Raw genomic sequence first — 18,658 nt, forward strand, 5'->3', positions numbered from 1 at the left:
CCAACAATTGTTGTGTCTGTCCTGGTTCTACCAGCTGCAATAAGCCTGAGAAGACTATTCAAAAGTGGACAATGCCCAGGGGCCCTCCCTGTGCCAGAGTGGTTAAGTTCTCGCATTCTGCTTTGGTGGCCCAGGGTTTTTGCCAGTTTGGATCCTGGGTGTGGACATGGCACCACTCATCAGGCCACACTGAGGCAGCATCCCACATAGCATAGCCAGAGGCACTCCTGGATAGAATATACAACTACATACTGGGGGGCTTTGGGGAGAAGAAGAAGAGAAAAAAATAGACAATGCCCCATGCTAGAAAAACATAATCCTGAGAGGCGGTTACAACACAATGAAAATGTAACAATACCCAGCAAAGCTATAATATTTTCATTATCATGTTTGTTCAACACAATTTGTTCTTTCTCAAAAATTTAAAGAGGAAACAAAGGGTTTTTTCCCCTACATGATATTTAGTGGCCTAACCATTAGTTTTAGCCATTGGTAATGGTAACAGAAAGGAGCTTCTGGAGCTGGTAGAATTGATTGCCTCTTCAAGTTAGAATTTTTAATATATTATGAAATAAACTCTGGCCGTAGTTATTCATGTATATAGTTTGTAGAGTTGTTACACTGGGTTTGGGAGTGAGGACATAATAAATATGCTTTATTAGCAGTCTCAAGTAGGGGCTAGATTTGTGTTTGCTGATTGACTACAGAACTTCATAAACAGTGCAATGTGTTTTTCCCAAAGTCAATATGGAAACGCACTGTAGTGCTTGCTGTACTGAACAAGTCTGAACCTGAGGCAAGAACACATTCAGTTTTCCTGTGTCTCTCTGTTATTTGGAAGAACCAGATGTAGCATTCGTTTGTGCTCTTGCTCTCACCTAGAAGAAATTTAAAAGAATCATAAAATATTAGTTGTTAGAAGGGGATATAGGAGTCTAATATAACTTTCCACACAATGGAAAATCCCTTTTGCAGCATCCCTGAGAATCTTCACCCAGCTGCTTCTTGAGGATTTTCTGTGACGGGGAGTGCCTTGTTTCGTGAGGCGGGCTGTTCCTTACTCAAGAGTGTTGGTTGTATAAAGGTCTGTGTTAACCCTGCGTCAGTGTTTCTGAAAGTGTCCTCTCTGGACCAGCAGCAGCAGCAGCAGCACCCCCTGGGACTTGTCAGAAAGACAAATTCTCAGGCCTCCACTCCAGATTTACTGAATCAGAAATTCTAAGAATGGAGCGCAGCAGCATTTTACACGCCCTCCGTGTGATTTTGATGCATGCTAAAGTTTGAGAACCATTGCCCTGTATTCAACCCCACACAGCAGACTTAACAAGGACGCTGTGCTAGGACTCTTTGGGGTGCGTATATCAGAAATCTAGCTATAAATTTAGTATAATAGGGGATATTCTAGTTCACAAGCCTCAGGCTAATGGAGTACCTCCTAGGATCAAAGGGATTGATCTGCACCTATAGGACCTGGGCTGCTGGGACCGGAAAGTAGACAAGGAAGGTCTTACTCTCCTTCATGCTCGCTCACTAGTGCCCACACTGGCTCCATCCCCAACCTGGCCCATGTGTTGCTCATTTCTCTTTGTTCTGCTTGATTTTATCCCCTTCTAGCGCAGATAGGTTTCTGCTCCTGGTGGAGGAGATGGCCGCCTCACCTACGCTCCCACCTGCACACATACCTTCATAGCCCTTTAGCACCTGGCCTCAGCGGCAAGGCTGTTCTTCCTCAGGCTCCAAATCAAGAAATCCCAGGGAAGCACTCCTAGGGCAGGAAATAACCAAAGAAAGGCGTTGGGAAATCTTGCTAGGCAGACAAATAACAATAGTCGCTATAGTCTATTACATAAACTATAGTCAATTTTACTTTGAGAAAAGGAAGTTTAGAAAGACCAGTCACCTTCCCCAAATCACTCAAGTCAGTGAAAATTGAAACAAAAAAAAATTTTTTAAGTAATAATATTTAAGATTATACAATAGTCATTCATTTACTGAAGACCTTCCTAGAAAAATTTAGTTTGGGTTTTAAGTCAACATACTTGTACTGAACTTGCTCCCCCCATGAAAGAAAAATAGTTTTATAAAAATAGCTTCATGAGCCTGCAGTAAAACAATGGTGAAAGAAATCTAATTTTTCCTACTGCAGACAGACGGTTGAGATTTTTTTGCATTTATGTCATTCAAAAATGATTGTTAGAAACTTCCAACTTGGCAGGAATGTACTCCCAATGGAGGAAGGGAAAAAAATCAAGCCAACCTAAAGTCATGAAGATTTAAATAATGTATTTAAGAACAAGCACAAAATAGAACATTTTATGAGTTTTTGCAAGAACTTTGACTTAAAGCTTCCTGATTCAAAAAATTGTAATTTAGGGATTCAACTTTAGAAAGACAATTTCTTTTTCTTTTGATACACCTTTTACCTAAACCCAGAAAAAAATGTAGTATGAAACATATGCATTCAAACATACATGATCAAAGAATAAGGAATTCCAAAGATTTTCACAGCAGTGTTCATTTGATCCTAAGTTTGGGATCAGTTTGATCATTTGAGCCATAAGTTGGTCTTCCCATTTTCCCTTTGAATGGTATACGAAATCATAACGCAGTATGGCTTACATTTTTAGGGCATATAATAAACCATATTAAATGTGCTCTATGGCTGAATCAACATAAGAATTTTAACTCTGGAATTTCCTGGTTGTTGAATGTATAAATTCATAAGACTGTGTGTTACGCCATTTGTGGACAGTTTCATAAAAACAAGCACCACTCTAGGTTTTGTCTTTTCAACTTTATGTTTCCTTCCACCGATTGGGCCATTGTGGTTCTCCAAGACAGTCTGGAGCAAGGGTTTATGTCAGCCAAAGTGGAGTCAGGCTAATGTGGCACTAAGTAGATTCTGAGATTGAAGCTCATTAATATTTGAAGAAGATTCTATATGAAGTAATTGGTTTTTAATTCTTAAAATCATCATTGCCTTTTCCCACAAATTTCTGTCAAACAGCAAGCAGGACAGAAGGTTGTTGCAAAAACAAAGAAACATTAGTAGTTCTTACGTAAAGGTCAAATCTTGTTACAATATGAGCTCTCTATTTCTCCATGACCTTTTGCAATAAATGGTAAATCTGAAACTGTGTGAAACACAGGGATTAGACTCGGTTTGTCCTTACTCACAATTCCAGTTTAGTGGATGACTGGTAAAAATAAAATCAGAAGAGCCTCATTCTGTTCTCCATTTGGACACTAAATAAGCCCACCAATACCAACCATAAGTAGATTACCTGGGAAACGGTAAATTCCAAAAATTGGTATGGATATCCCTAAAGCCATCTGGTTCTATTCTCACTGTCACTTTCAGCTGGAACTCAAAACTGCCAACATCCTGGAACCAGCTCTCGTCTTAACAGGAACATAGACGAACCTCTGGCTGGAGACAGAATCTTGCTTTGGGGTGGGTTTTCCTTAGGCTCCTTTGTCTGCTGGTTCTGTGTATTAACTTTCTTCTCTATTCTGCATTCCTGAGCAGTGAGGATAAACATTTATGATGATCATTTTGATGGTAAGTGTGATGATAATGACGATGAAGATGATTTTACAACCATTTAAGGAGCATTTACTATGAGCCAGCCCCTATACTACATGCAGCCTATTCTGCTCCAGCATCTATGTAATGAAAATTAGTCCATACATGAATGGTAAACAGGGGGGTATCAATATAATCAAGATTGCATTGATCCATATGTGATTTTCCCCAGCATGTCACTATTTTGCAGCTCAACGCACACAAGTTAATATTTTACAGTTCAATGCACACTGTTTAATAAGCTTAAACATAAACCACACAGGAAGTCATGAAGTAATCCAGTACAGAACACCGTGCCCATTCACCCCGCTTTCTTCCTCTTGGCTCTGCCTTGGAGGTGCTCACTGGGAAGTTTTCCTGGATCTTGGTGCATTTTGCCCTCATCTTTGTAAATTGGCAGCATCTACCCTTACTCGTACCATCTTCCATCAAGCAACCATCACCTTTTCTTAAAGGCAAGTCTCATATTTACTCAGTATTTCTTTTTTTAGGAGAAGTTTAACTGCAATAGTATTTTATTATGACAGGTATTGTTATTCTCAGTGCTTTGGTTACAAATTTGCATAGGTTTTGAGCAACCTTCCCCAACCCTGTTTTTTCCCATAAACTCTCTGCCTTCTAGTGTGCAAGTTTGCAAAATGAGTGGTTTCTGGTTTCTGTGCATATTGCAGAAACACCTGTTCTTTACCCACATAGTCTTATTCAGTTTTTGCCACTATTTTATAGCATAGGTATTATTCCCATTAGCTGATGAAAAGAAACCAAGGCTCAAAAAATTTCAGTCACTTGCCCAACATCTCATTGTTAATGAGAAGGCAAGATGACTTTGAGTCATTATATACACCCCATTTATTCCCTGGCCTCATAAACTTCTATTCAGCTACTCTTTCCAGCCTTAGAGAGGACCATGGAGCAGGGCAGTGAGACACAGACCCCCTGCAGCAGAGTCACAGCGAGGTGGAGCGGTGATCTGCCCTGCCATTCCCTGAGACTGACAGCTCTTCCTTTCCATTTCTTGTGGAAGATATCCCAGAACATTTTTTTTAATTGTTCCAGAAAAAGGCTCCATAAAAATAAATTAAATATGTAGGTCAGCTGTAGCAAGCTACTGATAACGTCACATGAGGGAGGTTGTGGAGTTCTGCAGAGGCCAAAAAAAAAGCCAGGCTGAGCCTGACCTGGCCCTGGCTTCACGGTACAGTGATACAGCACATTCCAGAAGAAGAAAATACGATGTTGAGGATTCAAATAAATATAATCCTAGAAGAGATTTTCTACCATCCATTGAGTTCCTTTTAGAAATTGAATGTGATTTGAGGCAAGTACTATTGTTCTTCCCACAGATGAAAACAATGCATTTTTAAAAGAAATTGTCTTACGCAGCATGATCCTGGTTTTTTGTTGTTGTTGTTGTTTTTTAATTTGCTGAGGAAGATTCACTCTGAGCTACCATCTGTTGCCAATCTTCCTCTTTTTTCGCCCGAGAAAGATTAGCCCTGAGCTAACATTTGTGCCAGTCTTCCTTTATTTTGTGCGTGGATCGCCACCACAACACAGCTGAGGAGTGGTGTAGGTCCGAGCCCTGGATCTGGACCTTTGAACCCGCGCCGCCGAAGCGGAGTGTGCACAACTTTAACCCCTCAGCCACGGCACCAGCTCCAATCCTATTTTTATTAAAATAGAATACACACACACCAAACCTTTGAACAGTCAACGTCCAAATTTTAATGGTCTTAATCTCTGAGTAGTAGAATTATGAGTGTTATTTTTTCTAATTTGTATTTTACAAAACGTCTGAAGTGAACAAGCATAATTTTTCTAAAACGAAGTGATAAAAGTCACTTTTGAAAACAAATTTAGGAGAATTTGTGGTTATCTTTCCTGGAAGAAATTGATCTTGTATTTGGGAAAGGCAATAGTAATTGTTTTGAGGTAGATCAGTGTTTTGGTATCACTCAGCTTTGCTGTCCTTCCTATGAATGTCACAGCTCATTGATCTTTTTCCCTGTTCTTTCATTTCAGCTTTTCACAACTCTGCTTCTCCCTCTTTCCGTGCCTTTATCTCATGCACGCTTACCTGCTCTTGGTCCATTCTGCCTTTCTTTGTGCCTCTGCTTCTCCCTGCTTTTCCTCGGGCATCACTTCTCCCCGGGATTCTCGCCACCCCAAAGCTGACTCTAGCATTCTCTTTACTCCTTGTGGTGCCAGCATTCACACCTGCTCGCACACTTGTATTGTTTTATGAGTAGTTTTTTTTTGCTTGTTTCTCCCAACAATTGCAGTGGCTATTTATCTACTTCTAAGGAACCCATGTCATCTGGGTTTCCTGGAAGTGCCAACAACTAGAAAATTATGCACAAAACAACAGTAAATCTCTATTTCTAAGGTTCTTTCACTGCCTCTCACTCATTTGCTCCTTAGTTGCAGCAGCAACACGGTCAAACCTAAAAACCAGGGGGCACCTCAGCAAACACACAAAAGGTTCTTGTAGACTACTCTCTCAGACCTTTTTCCTTTTCCTTTTATTGTCTATTTTGGGTGAATTACAATAATAACAGGACCTAATCTCACTAGTAGCTTGATAATCTCTGTGGAAGAATCCTGTAAATCATCAGAGCTTGTCTACAGCTGTGTCTATTTCCATCCATGAATCTTTGTGGTGTTTATCTCCCACCCTTTGACACACATGTTCTCCTGGGCATCCAAAGTTTGCATCAATTCCTGCTCATCGAATCAAAATGAGCATAATGTCATTAATTCACTAATCAGCATGATATTCTGCTTCCACAGTTGATCAAAATGATCAAGGTCCCTGTGGGCTATGTGGTCACAGACAGAAGAGTTAACACAAGACAAGACAGTGTCTATACCCTGCTGCCTTGTAGAAGCAAGCTGGTTTTTTTATTTCCTTTATTGATGGCAATTAGAAAGATCACATTCAGTGAATCAGTAGGTGCACTCCACGTGCCAGAGACTGTCTTAATATATTCCAGTAAAGATGCAACATCTGGTACAACAGCTGCAACTGGGTAGCCCCAGTCACCACCTGCCTCGAACCATCTGGTTTTCACAAGGGCCATACAGGTGAATTGAATGGGGATATAATGGAGGTCCCTACCCTTGCATCCCTTTGCCTATCTCTACAGTTTTTCTTGGGATACATTATTGCTTCTTATTTACTATCTTGGATGGAGGAAGGCAGCTTTAAGGCCCTCCACTTGGCCCTTCCTACTGTAATTATAGCTCTTATTCCGTAGATCAGAATTCCAATGTAAGGATTCTGACTGCTGAGTATATGCATCCGAATTATGCACTTGGGGATTGGGACAATAACCACAGACGGATCTGCAGACTCACTGGACCCGCCATCAGATGGACTTGGGCAGGATTCCATTTATCACCTGGCTTCCATAAGTTTCTATTATAACTGGGGGATCATGGTGGTGCTTGAGTCCCTTGTATCCAATAGCCCTCAAAAGGCCTGGTCATTCTCCTTTTACCTTTATATCTTTATCTGATACGTGACCACAGATCTCTTTAGGGAAGGAACGGGGGAAATAATAACCGCATATTCCTATAGTGGCGTTGTAGGGGCCTTTCTCAAGTTGACCTAGCCTGTCCTTCAATCAATGGTCTGGGAGTGGGAACTGGCTCAGATCTGGAAACTAGGTGAGGCGTCATGATTTTCCACTTTGCAGTTGATGTTAGCCTTCTGTTCACTCAGCTTTCGAATTTTTCTAGTTATATAAGTCAAGTAACATCTTAGCTAACTGCTCATCTATCTTGCCTCCCTAGCATCACTATGGTCTGTTTATTAGCCGTTGCCACAAAACTTTGTGAGAGAAGGCACCCTGTTTGAGAGTCTGACCTTGCTGCCTGTTTCTGTGACATCCACCTTGCCCTTGTCTGTTAAGTACTACCCCCCGGGCTCTGCTATTCCAGAATTCTTTCAGCCTCACTGGTACTAGAGAGCTCAGTTCCATGGCAGAATCTTCTATAGTTACCTCCGCTTCACGGAGGATAACCATCATTGGGCTTTTCAAAGATGCTGGTGCCCCCTCATTAGCACATCCTCATTGCTTCAATGGAGGCAATGTTCCCTGGACCGCATCCACAGGAACCAGGTCTCTGTATCACATAATAATATTTTTTATATTTTTATATTTTTATCTCCCTGAGCCTTCTAACCCCCTCCTCAATACTCTGCAAGACAGCTCCTTCATCTCTACCCCATTTACTGCAGGTCATCAACATGTTCGATGTTTATGGCACAACCCCAGACATATTAGGACTCATTTGAACGTCCTTGCCAGGACATGACGCTCCTAAACATAGAACATTCTCATACCAATGAATTCTCACCCACCAGCCTTAGACCCTGCCCTTCCCACCTAACTTCCTCAAGATCCATCCCTAGATATGCTTTCCCATTTCCTGCCAGTACATATTCGCCAGATCTTGAGGCAATGAAGGGAAGCAGGAGCAGATCTGGAGGAAGACACTCATCTATAAGGCATTGCCTTAAGTGAGGTCTTTGAAGGCTCTCCAGGAGAAAAGAGGCTTCTTTCCTCCAGCATGGGATGGTGGGCTACTTCTGCCAACCTGGAGAGTTCAGGGGAACCTGGGGGCTCAAGATTTTCCATTCGTTCACCCAACGTCCCCTTCCCATGTCCCAGGGTCTCACTCATTCCCTGTCAGGGCTCTGACTTTGTCTGGCATAGGAGACTTGTCAAGGCAGTGCGTTTGCTATCTGTTGTAGCTCTGTATCCTCACGCTTAAATCCTGGGCCTGAGGTACAGGAGACAAGAGCCTTTTTAAATGCCACCATGGAGGCTTTCTGACTTTCGCTGAATGTCTTAAGTTGATATTTGATTAATCTGAGCCTGTCATTTTCTTTTTCCTGACTTCTAATGCTGTAAAGAAGACCCAGCCAGCTCCAAATCCATATGGTACACATTGTTCCCATACCATTCAGGTGTTATTACTATGGCATAAGACAGTGTTCCAGCATCTACCCGCATGTCTGCCCAATCCATCACTAGTGAAATTCTTCATGATTAGGGTGCTGCTACAAGCCAGTGGTTATCACCCCACTTAACACCAGTCAGAGGTCCTTGACTGGTGAAGATGATCAAGACTCCTCTCTGAAGGTTTCCTCTCTAGGTTACTTCTGGGTCCAACTGTCTTAGCTTGAGTTTCCCTAAAAAGCAGAGTCTAAGATAAGGGTTTGCATGCAGGTAATTTATTTTGAGAAGTGATCCCAAGAAACAGGAATAAGACTAGGAAGACTAAAACAGGGAAGGAGGAAAATCACTCCAACGGTGTGTTATTAAGCTGGTCATTGGGCTCAGTCCTTCTGGGAACTCTCTCAGGGACCATGTAAAATATACCTCAGAATTGTCCACCTGGTCAATTGGTCACTGGTCAAGGGCTGTCCCAGGAAGTGACACTCCCTGCCAGGTTTGCACAGCCACTGTGTCAGAATGGCTGAATGGACTCCTACAGGCATCCCACAGGGCAGAAAGTGAGAGAAATATGATACAGCTGAGGTGAGGCGCTATCAGGTTACACCTGCACGTTGCTGGTGACATTCTCACTGATTAGGGTGCAATCTAGCCCCACTTAACGCCACGTAACACCAGTCACATTGATGGCTAGAATAAAAACATGGTCCAAGAGGATGTAAGACATGATACAGGATGTCTCTGATATGCCTCCTCTCCCAGAACATTGCCTCATATTGCTCTTTACCCAAACCTTCTGATTCATTTATCATCACTCTGATTCTCTTCTGGAAGCAATCACACCAGGGAGTCTTTCCCCATCTGTAAAGCTTAACCCAATAACACTCATTATCTAGTAGCACTATTCATCCAGTTCCTCTCTGTGATTTCCTTTGTGGATTATCAGATAATGACTCTTTCCTCAGGTTGTTTCTCGTATTATTTAACACTCCCTGGTCATAAATTATAATAAATTTGTGACAAAGATTTCTTAGGTCATGTCCCCTGAGACACAGACTTTGAGACAGATTTGCGTGCAGGAAGTTTATTGGGGAGTGTCTTTGGGATCAGCACCAATGGAGAGGGAAGGAAACAAGATTGGGCAGAGGGAGGAGCTGAACTAGAAAACAACAAAAGCCAGGCTGCAGCCAAAGATGAGCTGAGCATAGCCCTGTCTTGTCCCACCTTGACGCAAAGGGGGTAAACCTTTGTATCCTGCATCCTTTGCATCCATGCAGTCTTTGGCTGGGACTGGCCCCAGGGAGGGTGTGTTCTTGGGCAAGGGACTGAGAGCATTTCCTGGAGGGTGAGTCAGCTGAGTGCCTTCAGCTGCTTACACTCCCAACAGCTGGGGAAATGGTATCTCAGCGCTGAAGGGAAGATCCGGGCAGTGGATCACAGTAATAGCTATTAACTATAGTCCACCCTTTCTGCTGCTTGGATTATTTTCTTTGTAAATTAAGTTCTGCAAACAGTTTCTCCAGGATTCTTGTTGGTTCTTTTTCCGGAAAATTTAAAAGAGAAAGTTGGCAGGAGAAACCACAACTTCTGTCAATGTAGCGACAGATCCTGAAGCTCTAAGAGATCATCTCCCACTTCTGCTACCTATTCTATGTCCCCCTCCCCTCGGCTAGCATCTCTGTTGGTCTTGGTGGCTTACTTGGTGGGGCGACCTAGACTGTCATCCCTGAGAAGTCTCTGACCCTGGTTACCATGCTCTTCTCATGCTGTGACTGTGGCAACTTGTTCATTTACCCTCAAAATTAGGAAAGGGATACCTGGAAAGTCCCCTAGAGATGACCCAATTGCCAAACACATTTTTCCCTGGCACCATTATATGTCAGCAGCCCCACCTCCTCCTGGTGACCAGGGTCAATCATCCCTGCTATGTCCCCAGTATGATACATTTCCAGGATGATGACTTCTTTTGTCTTGTTTCCTACAACAAGGAGCCTGAAGTGACTGGGCAGCAGCTACAGCTTAATGTTTAATGGAACTATTGCTGTGTCTCCTAGTGGAAATGGTTTCCCATTAGGATACAAGATCTCTAAACCCACAGAGTCCAGAGTTGCAAGGACAGAAAGCACAAATTCCCGATAGTCTCAGCTGTGATGAGAAGCACAGCCACTCCTACTTCCACCTCATTTCCCAGACCCATGTATTCTTCCTTCTGGGGACACAGCACCATATAGTAGCTGATTCAGCATATGCTCTGCAACCTGAAGGATGACACCCCATCCTCACAGGTTTTCACCTCCAAGCCTGGGCCTCCATGGCCCCTTCAAAGGCCGTTCTATCCCTTTATCAGGCTGGCATGGTCTAGTTGATCCCACAGTCATGTGTCCACTTTTACACTCCTTTGCTGTCAAGTGGGTCCCTCCTACTGATACAGTGGCATATGGGATTCCACGTTTGTGCATTAAACAGTCTGTAACCCCTCAGAAGATGGTGCTGGCTGAGACCCTGTGGGCAGAAAAGGCAAACCAACATCTATATGTATTGATTCCTGTAGAAATTAATTGCTGCCCCATCCAGCGTAGCAGGGGTCCAGTGTAATTAACTTGCCACCAAATGGTTAAAGGGTCTCCAGTACCATTTCGGGGACTCAGGATTGGTTTAAGCTGCTGGCAGGCTGGACATTCAGCAGTTGCAGTAACTAGACCAGCCTTGGTGAGTGGGAGTCCATGTTCTTAGCCCACGAATAGCCTCCATCCCTGAAGCCATGGCTACTCTGTTCACACACTCATTGTGCTAACACTGGGGTGGCTGATGACGGGCTGGCTGACAACTACCAGTTAAGTCATTCGTCTGCTTGTTCTAGTGCCTCTCCCACAGTGGAGGTTCTTTGATGGGCATTAACAATGGGAATCAAAAACCTTCACACTTTGGGCCATGCCCATAGATCCATCAACATGCCTCTTCCCCGAATATCTTTGCCTCTAATCTTCTCATATTTCTGCCCCTAGCCTCCTGAGCAATTAGTGAAGCTAATCTCCAAGAGTAGATGACTAGGTGCGCTGCCCAGAAATCTGCCACCTGGTAGTATTTTCTCCGCTGTCTTTTCAGGGTCTCCCACTGCTGGGCTACAATGGAGCTGTGGTGCAGGCACCAGACATTTTCATCTTGCATCCACATGCCACACCGACCCCTTGAACTCAGCATGCCTTTTCCTCTCTGCCGCCTGGTCATAAGGGAACCTCCATGGTCCATAGTGTGAGCTGAGGGAGGGGAACGAGTGCAACAGTGGGAGATCACATGAATTCAATCTCTCCTGGATCTCTCTTTCTCTTATAATTAAGTGCTAGGCCTGATCCTCAGCTTTTTCTGTGCTCCAGATATACGATGAGTCTCTTGACATGATGCTAGCGAGTACTGGCTTTCTGATTGTTGACTAAGCATCCTCAGCCTGTCATTATCTGCCTCCAATGCATCAAATGTCCACAGCAACAGCCACCCAGTTCCATAGTTCTTATAATTGCTACTTCCCCTGAACTTCTTAAATGCCTGAGATGTTGCCTCTGCATTATCTTCCACCGATATCCCATCCCAGTTCTCCACCACTGAAAGTTTTAACAACCACACGGCTACAGTGTGCCAAACACTATCCTGCTCCACCTACCACAGTGCTGGTGTCACTGACAGTGACCTGTGGGTAATCCAGCTCCAAAATCCATTTTAGATTGGGCTTCCTCAGACCACTTCTGGAACCAACTATCTTAGGTTGAGCTCCCCAAGAAGCAGATTCTTCTCATCTCCAAGAAGCAGGTGGGGATTAGCATATAGTAAATTTATGGGGGGAGGGCTTTCATCAGATCAACATGAATAGGACATGAAGGAAGAAGGACTGAGCAGAAGGAAGGGATGAACTGCACTGCGATCACAACAAAGGCCTCTGCTGACCCCACAGGGAGTTCTGGGGCGAGGGTGTGGGCCACCCCAAGTTGAGAATGTGACTTGGGCAAGATGGTTCTCTTTGGCTAGTAGCAACTCACAGAAAATAATTCAAACCAGAGCAGTGAGCAGTCAACACTCCTGACAGCTGGGTGAATGAGTGCCTCAGTCTGGAAGGGGCTTATGGGCACCACACCACAGCATCTACTGCGTAAGGCAAATTCTTCTTTCTCAGGCGAAAAGAGATAATAAGCATATAACTTCCTCCATTATAGAGGAGGACACTTAGTCTAGATAAATTAGGCCTAAAAATATCAGCAGTATTAATAACACAGTAACTGTGAATGACTTCATATCATCCCAGGGTTGAAAAGGCAAAAATACCTCTTCTCCCACCTTGGGGATGTTCTTTTCGTATTTTGTATATCCTTTCCTGTAATGATGGCATGGTGGAGAAACGAAGATCCTACCTTCTAAATTTCTTGTGGACTTTTAACGTCACCCATCTATAAAGACGAGACTTAAAGTCTGCCCAAGTTTTGAATCTGGCCCTTTTTAAAATCCATTTTCCAATAAAGTAATTCTGGCAGAGTTGAGGATAGGCTGGCCTTTCTAAATTACTCTTCTCTAGATAAGTGATAGTGCTTTCACGCCTGTGTACCTTACAAATTCACTCTTCTGCCAGAACGTCTTTTCTTACCCCTTGTCTTCTTCTGGAATTCTTCAACACCCTCACCACATATTCATTCATTCACAGGATTGCCAGATTTAGTAAATAAAAACACAGGATACTCAGTTAAATTTGAATTTCAAATAAACAACAAAGAATTTTTTGATATAAGTGTGTCCAAATATTCCATGGGATAGACTTACATGAAAATTACTTGGGGCCGGCCTGGTGGTGCAGCTGTTAAATTCACACGTTCCGCTTCGGGGGCCCGGGATTCGCTGGTTCGGATCCCGGGTATGGCCGTGGCAGGCCATGCTGTGGCAGGCATCCCACGTATAAAGTAGAGGAACATGGGCACGGATGTTAGCTCAGGGCCAGTCTTCCTCAGCAAAAAGAGGAGGATTGGCAGCAGATTGTTAGCTCAGGGCTAATCTTCCTCAAAAAAAAAAAAAATTACTTGTTGTTTATTTGAAACTCAAATTTAACTGGCCATCTTGTGTTTTATCTAGCAAGCCTATTCACTTTTCAAATATTTATTGAACATCTACCACATGCCAGAAACTGTTCTAAGCATTGGGAATATAGCAATGAACAAAATAACTCAAATTTCTGCTTTCACAGAGTTGACATTGTAGTGGAGGGAGTCAGGCCATAAACAAATACACAAGTAAATAGACAATAATATTGTTAGAGCAGAGATAAATGCCAAAAGAAGAATACAGTGAAAACGGGGGAAGAGAGTGCTGGGCTGGAGTAAAGCAGTGCTGTTCTAGTAAGGCCTCACTGATTAGGGGAAATTGGAGCAGAGACCTGATTTAGGGGGATTGTGTACATTCCAGGCAGAGGGAGCCCTGAGTGCAAAGTCCTGGAGGGGGAGGCATACTTGGCTTCTTTGAGGGACAGTAAGGAGGCCAATATGACTCGAGTTCAGTGTGCAAAAAGGGTTTGCTAGGAAATGACAAAGAGGTGGGGGTGGGGGCGCATCATTTTCGGCCTTTTGGCCATCGTGAGAGCTTTGGCATTTACTCTGGAGAGATGGAGCAGATGCTTGACAAGTCCACACATTTCAGACAGACAAATGTTCAATTAATAAATACTTCTTAAATAAATGGCTTCTGTGTTGAGAATTGACTCTTCTTGCTGGGACAGGAGGGAGGCAAGGCAGAAACAAAGAGGTCAATAACGAGGCCAATACAATAATCCAGGAGAGAGGGGATGAGAGAGCTGGACGAGGGCGGTAGCGGTACAGAGGGTAAGCGGTTGGATCCCGAGCTTATTGTGAAGGTACAGCTGATAGGATTTGCTGATGTGTGAGATGTGGAGTATGAGTAAAAGCAAAGAGTCGAGACCGAGACTTGAGTCTCTGGAGCCATGGAGTTGAGAACCTGCAGGAGGAGTGGGTTTGATGGAATGCAGTGGGGGCAGATGTGGAAATCAGGAGTTCAGCTTCAGACTTGTTCATCTTGATATGCATATTAGAAATCCAAGTGGAGATGTTGAGGCTATATTTTGACGTTAAAGTCTGGTGTTCTAAAGAGAGAACAGTCAGTATACCTGAAGCCATGGGTGTGAATGAGATCCCTGGGGAGTGGGTGTAGATAGAAAGTTCCAAGGACTGAGCTCTGGGGTCTCTAAGTGTTTAGAGGTTGGAGAGACACGTGGAAAAGGAGAATGAGTCATGAACCGCAAAGGAGAACCAAGAAAGAGTATACTGGAAGCCAAATGAAAAAATTGTTTCAAGAAAGAAGGTGTGATCATCACGTCAATTCCTCCTGAGATGTGAAGTTGGATGGGGCTGACCACTGGATTTAGCAACCTGGAATTAGCGACCTGTCAATAAGAGTTATTTCAGTAAGATGGTGGGAAAGAAAGCTTGATTGATGTAAGTTCAAGAGAGAATGGAAGGAGAGAAAATAGAGATAGCAAACACAGACAAGTCTGTCAAGGAGTTTTCCTATAATGTGGGGATCCAAAAACTGAGGAGAAAAATAATGACATTGGAGATGAGGGAAACAACAACAGAAGCAGTGTTCTTGAGCAGGGGAGAGAGAACGGCAGTTAGTGCATAACTGGCGAACTTGGCTTGGGAGAGAAGCACAGACAGTTCATCCAGAACCACAGAAGGGAGTGAAAGAGCGTGCACGGTTAGAAATGCAGGAAGGCGGGTAGAAGTGGTGGGAGGAGCATGTGGGAGTTCTCTTATGACTGCTCCTGTTTCCTTAGCGAAATCAGAAGCGAGGTGGGAGTGAAGGAGAGGGAGGAATGTTGTCAGTTTGGGAGAGAGGGGAAGGTATGAGTGGAGGAATGGACATCAGATGGCCAGGCAGCACTGGGGTACTTGAGATTAGTGGTTGTGAGTTTGACTTAGGATCAACAGCATGGTTGTGTGTTTTTCTTCAGTCACATTCAGCTGTCCAGTGCTGGCAAGGAGTAGGCAGAAAACTGGATATAAGCAGGGGTGGAATTTTGGCAAGCAAGTATGTCGAAGTGAGAGAGAGGCAAGGGAGTCTACAGTGTGGGCAAGGGAATGTTTACAATGATTGCCCAAGAAATCTAAATCGGGTTAGGAGAGAAACAAGGGCATCAGGGGGTGAAGGACAGTGAACAGGTGGTAGGATCAGTGGAGTGGAGGATCCAAGTGGGATTGAAGGATTACTGGAATCAGGGTACTTACTAGAGAGAGCGCTGGAGAAAGAGGAAGTGGTGGTCAGTGAGATCCTTGAAAGTGAAAGTTACAGAAGACTTGCAATTGTTAGTAATATCAGATCTAGACGATGACCAATGGAGTGAGCCACTGAAGTAGAACAGAGACCACTGAAAGAACGCCAAGGCACTGAGAGGCCTGAGAGCCGGCTGAGTCCTCCTCATGTCAATTGAAATCACCAAGAATTACGTGTTGGAGAGAGTGACAGTGAACCAGTGCATTAGTTTCCTATTGCTTCTGTAACAAATTACCACAAACTTAGTGGCTTAAAACAATACAAATGTATTATCTTACAGTTATAGAGGTTAGAAGTCTAAAATCAGTCTCATTAGTCTATAGTCAAGGAGTCAGCTGGGCTGGTTCTTTCTGGAGGCTCAAGGACGTTACCCGACCCTTGCCTCTTCCAGCCTCTAGAGGCTGCCTGCATCCCTTCCTCACAATTGCTTTACTCCAAACTCACACCCCCTTCTGAGTCGGATCCTCCCACCTCTCTCTCATAAGGACCCTATGATTCCATTGGGCCCACGTGGATTATCTCTCCATCTCAAGGTCTTTAACTTAATCACACCTGCGAAGTCCCTTTTGCCACTTACATATCCGCATGTACTGGAGATTAGGACATGGACATCTTTGGAGGGTCATTATTTAGGCTACTATACCAGCAATGTATTTTTTCCTCTATAAAGACATCCCTGATTCTGCCCTCCTCCCACCTAAACCCAGGCTGAGTTGATAAACAATTCTTTTGGGTCACCATTGTACCTCCTAAAAACATTCCAACATTAGAGGATATGCCTTTTTCATGTGAGTATTTGCTATGTTAGGTTCTGGGTTAATCGCTCTTAATACAAATAGGATACAACATCTTAAAAGTGCTCACCCTAATTGCCAGCGTTCTTATGTGTCTATCTCCCCAGACAGACCGTGGATCGCACCAGGACAGGAGCTACTCACGTTCATGGCCGTGTCCTCGGTGCCTGCCGTGGTACCTGACATACGGTAGGTGCTCAGTGGATCTTTCTGAGTAAGTGAATGAGCTCTGGTTGCATTTAGTAACAGAAGCAGCTTCTCTAGTTATCACATACACATGAAAAGAAACTATTTTCATAATCCTGATCCAGCTTCCTGACAACCCTAAATTAGCATGTCTTCATGTACGCATGTATCATTTCACTAATCTGCATGCTAATCCCTCAGATGTCTGAGACCAACTGCTGGTCTTCTGAATATTATGTATTTTTAAATATCCACCAGCTAGTGTCTTAATTTAGGAGCACTTAGACATCAAAGTTTGCAATGGTTCTGCCAAGGCTGCTTATTTAGGGAATTTAGATTGGGTCATATCTCCAGGGAAATTGTCTGAATTTAAGAGGAAAGCATCACCCATTTCTTGTTCAATCACAACGATTAGAGACTGACAAACGCACACCAGCAATCACACAAAAAAACCGAATCCCCAAAAGCAGCCTGGCAGAGTAATGAATAACGTCATACACAAAAATCAGCTGTAGATACTTATTAAACTCCTATTCTTTTATAATCATTACCTCCAAGAATTAGATGATAACAGATTCCAATGATGGTTTGGGGATCTATAGTTATAGATAATGGTGAAATTAGATTTGGGGACACGGAATCCCTTGTAAATCTTTCGTAAGTAGAATTCTCAAAGCATAAATCATGTTTGAACTGGACAAGTTGCTTTCTTCAGCTGTGGGTACATCTTTGTAGATTACGGAGACCAGCATCGTAACTCCATCCAATAGCTGATCAGCTACTCAGCTGGGAAAGTCTCAGAAGACTTCTGTCATCAGAGTTACGTAGACTCTATCCTGATTCATGAACCCCAGTCTTTGCCAAATTGTTATCCCTAATTAACAGCAGGGATGTTTTCCCTCAGGATGTAAACAGTGGTTTGTCCATCCCGTTTTCAGAAAATACTCCTCATGTTAGAAACTACTGTACTGGATATTTCTTCAAAGCTCCAGGCCTATTTCATTTCAACAAACTATAGGGTCACAGTTTCTAAATTTAGACTTTATGTAAAGAACAAACATACTTCAGGCATCAGAGGGGCACTGATCACAGTTACGCTGTTTTAGCTCAACAAGAAAACAATGCAAAACAACTTAAGGCTATTAGCAGCATTTATCAATCATTCATCAGTCTTTGATTCTTTAGACAAAGTCCATGCAAAGACCAAGTTGTACTGTCCTACTATAGATACAAGGCACTCAGGTTTCTGCAGAGTACCATTGTACCATTAAAGTCAGAATGGGTCTGGGTGTCCACCCTAGAGAGATACACGCATACATGAATAAAGGGGCACACACTAGTGTGTTCATTGGGGTACTGTAGGTAACAGCAAAAACAAAAGAGGTCAGACTCCTTTTACCTTTGAGGAAAAGCAGTGACTGGATGGGGCTCAAGGAGGGCTTGGGGTGCTGCAATGTTCTAATTTTTGATCTGGGGGCTGATTACGCAAGTGTGTTCACTTTTTGGAAGTATGTTGAATTGTGATGATGTGCACATTTCTGTATATATGTTATATTTCAATAGAAAGTTTTTTTCTTTCTTTCTTTCTTTCTTTTTTTTTTTTTGCTGTGGAAGATTTGCCCTGAGCTAACATCTGTTGCCAATCTTCCTCTACTTTGTATATGGGTCGCTGCCACAGCATGGCTGCCAACAAGTGGTGTAGGTCCACGCCCAGGAACCAATCCAGACCACTAGGCCACAGGGCTGGCCCCCCCCACTAGAAAGTCTTTTGAAAAAAAAGATCAAAAGACCTTTTTGCAGCTATCTAG

The 18,658-nt window shown here is 43.3% G+C and overlaps 1 long non-coding RNA gene across 1 annotated transcript in view; it reads left to right on the top strand.

Annotated features, from left to right (window-relative positions):
- Positions 1–3,870: 3,870 nt before the first annotated feature.
- The window catches only part of LOC139042579 (uncharacterized), a 48,908-nt gene continuing 34,120 nt past the window's right edge, over positions 3,871–18,658 (top strand). The window contains exons 1-2 of the long non-coding RNA XR_011499479.1: positions 3,871–4,045; positions 16,776–16,853. This is a non-coding gene — a long non-coding RNA (uncharacterized lncRNA). The remainder of the gene's footprint in view (positions 4,046–16,775; positions 16,854–18,658) is intronic.

The sequence above is a fragment of the Equus asinus genome, chromosome 30 (genome assembly GCF_041296235.1).
Source record: "Equus asinus isolate D_3611 breed Donkey chromosome 30, EquAss-T2T_v2, whole genome shotgun sequence".
Lineage (NCBI taxonomy): Eukaryota > Metazoa > Chordata > Mammalia > Perissodactyla > Equidae > Equus > Equus asinus.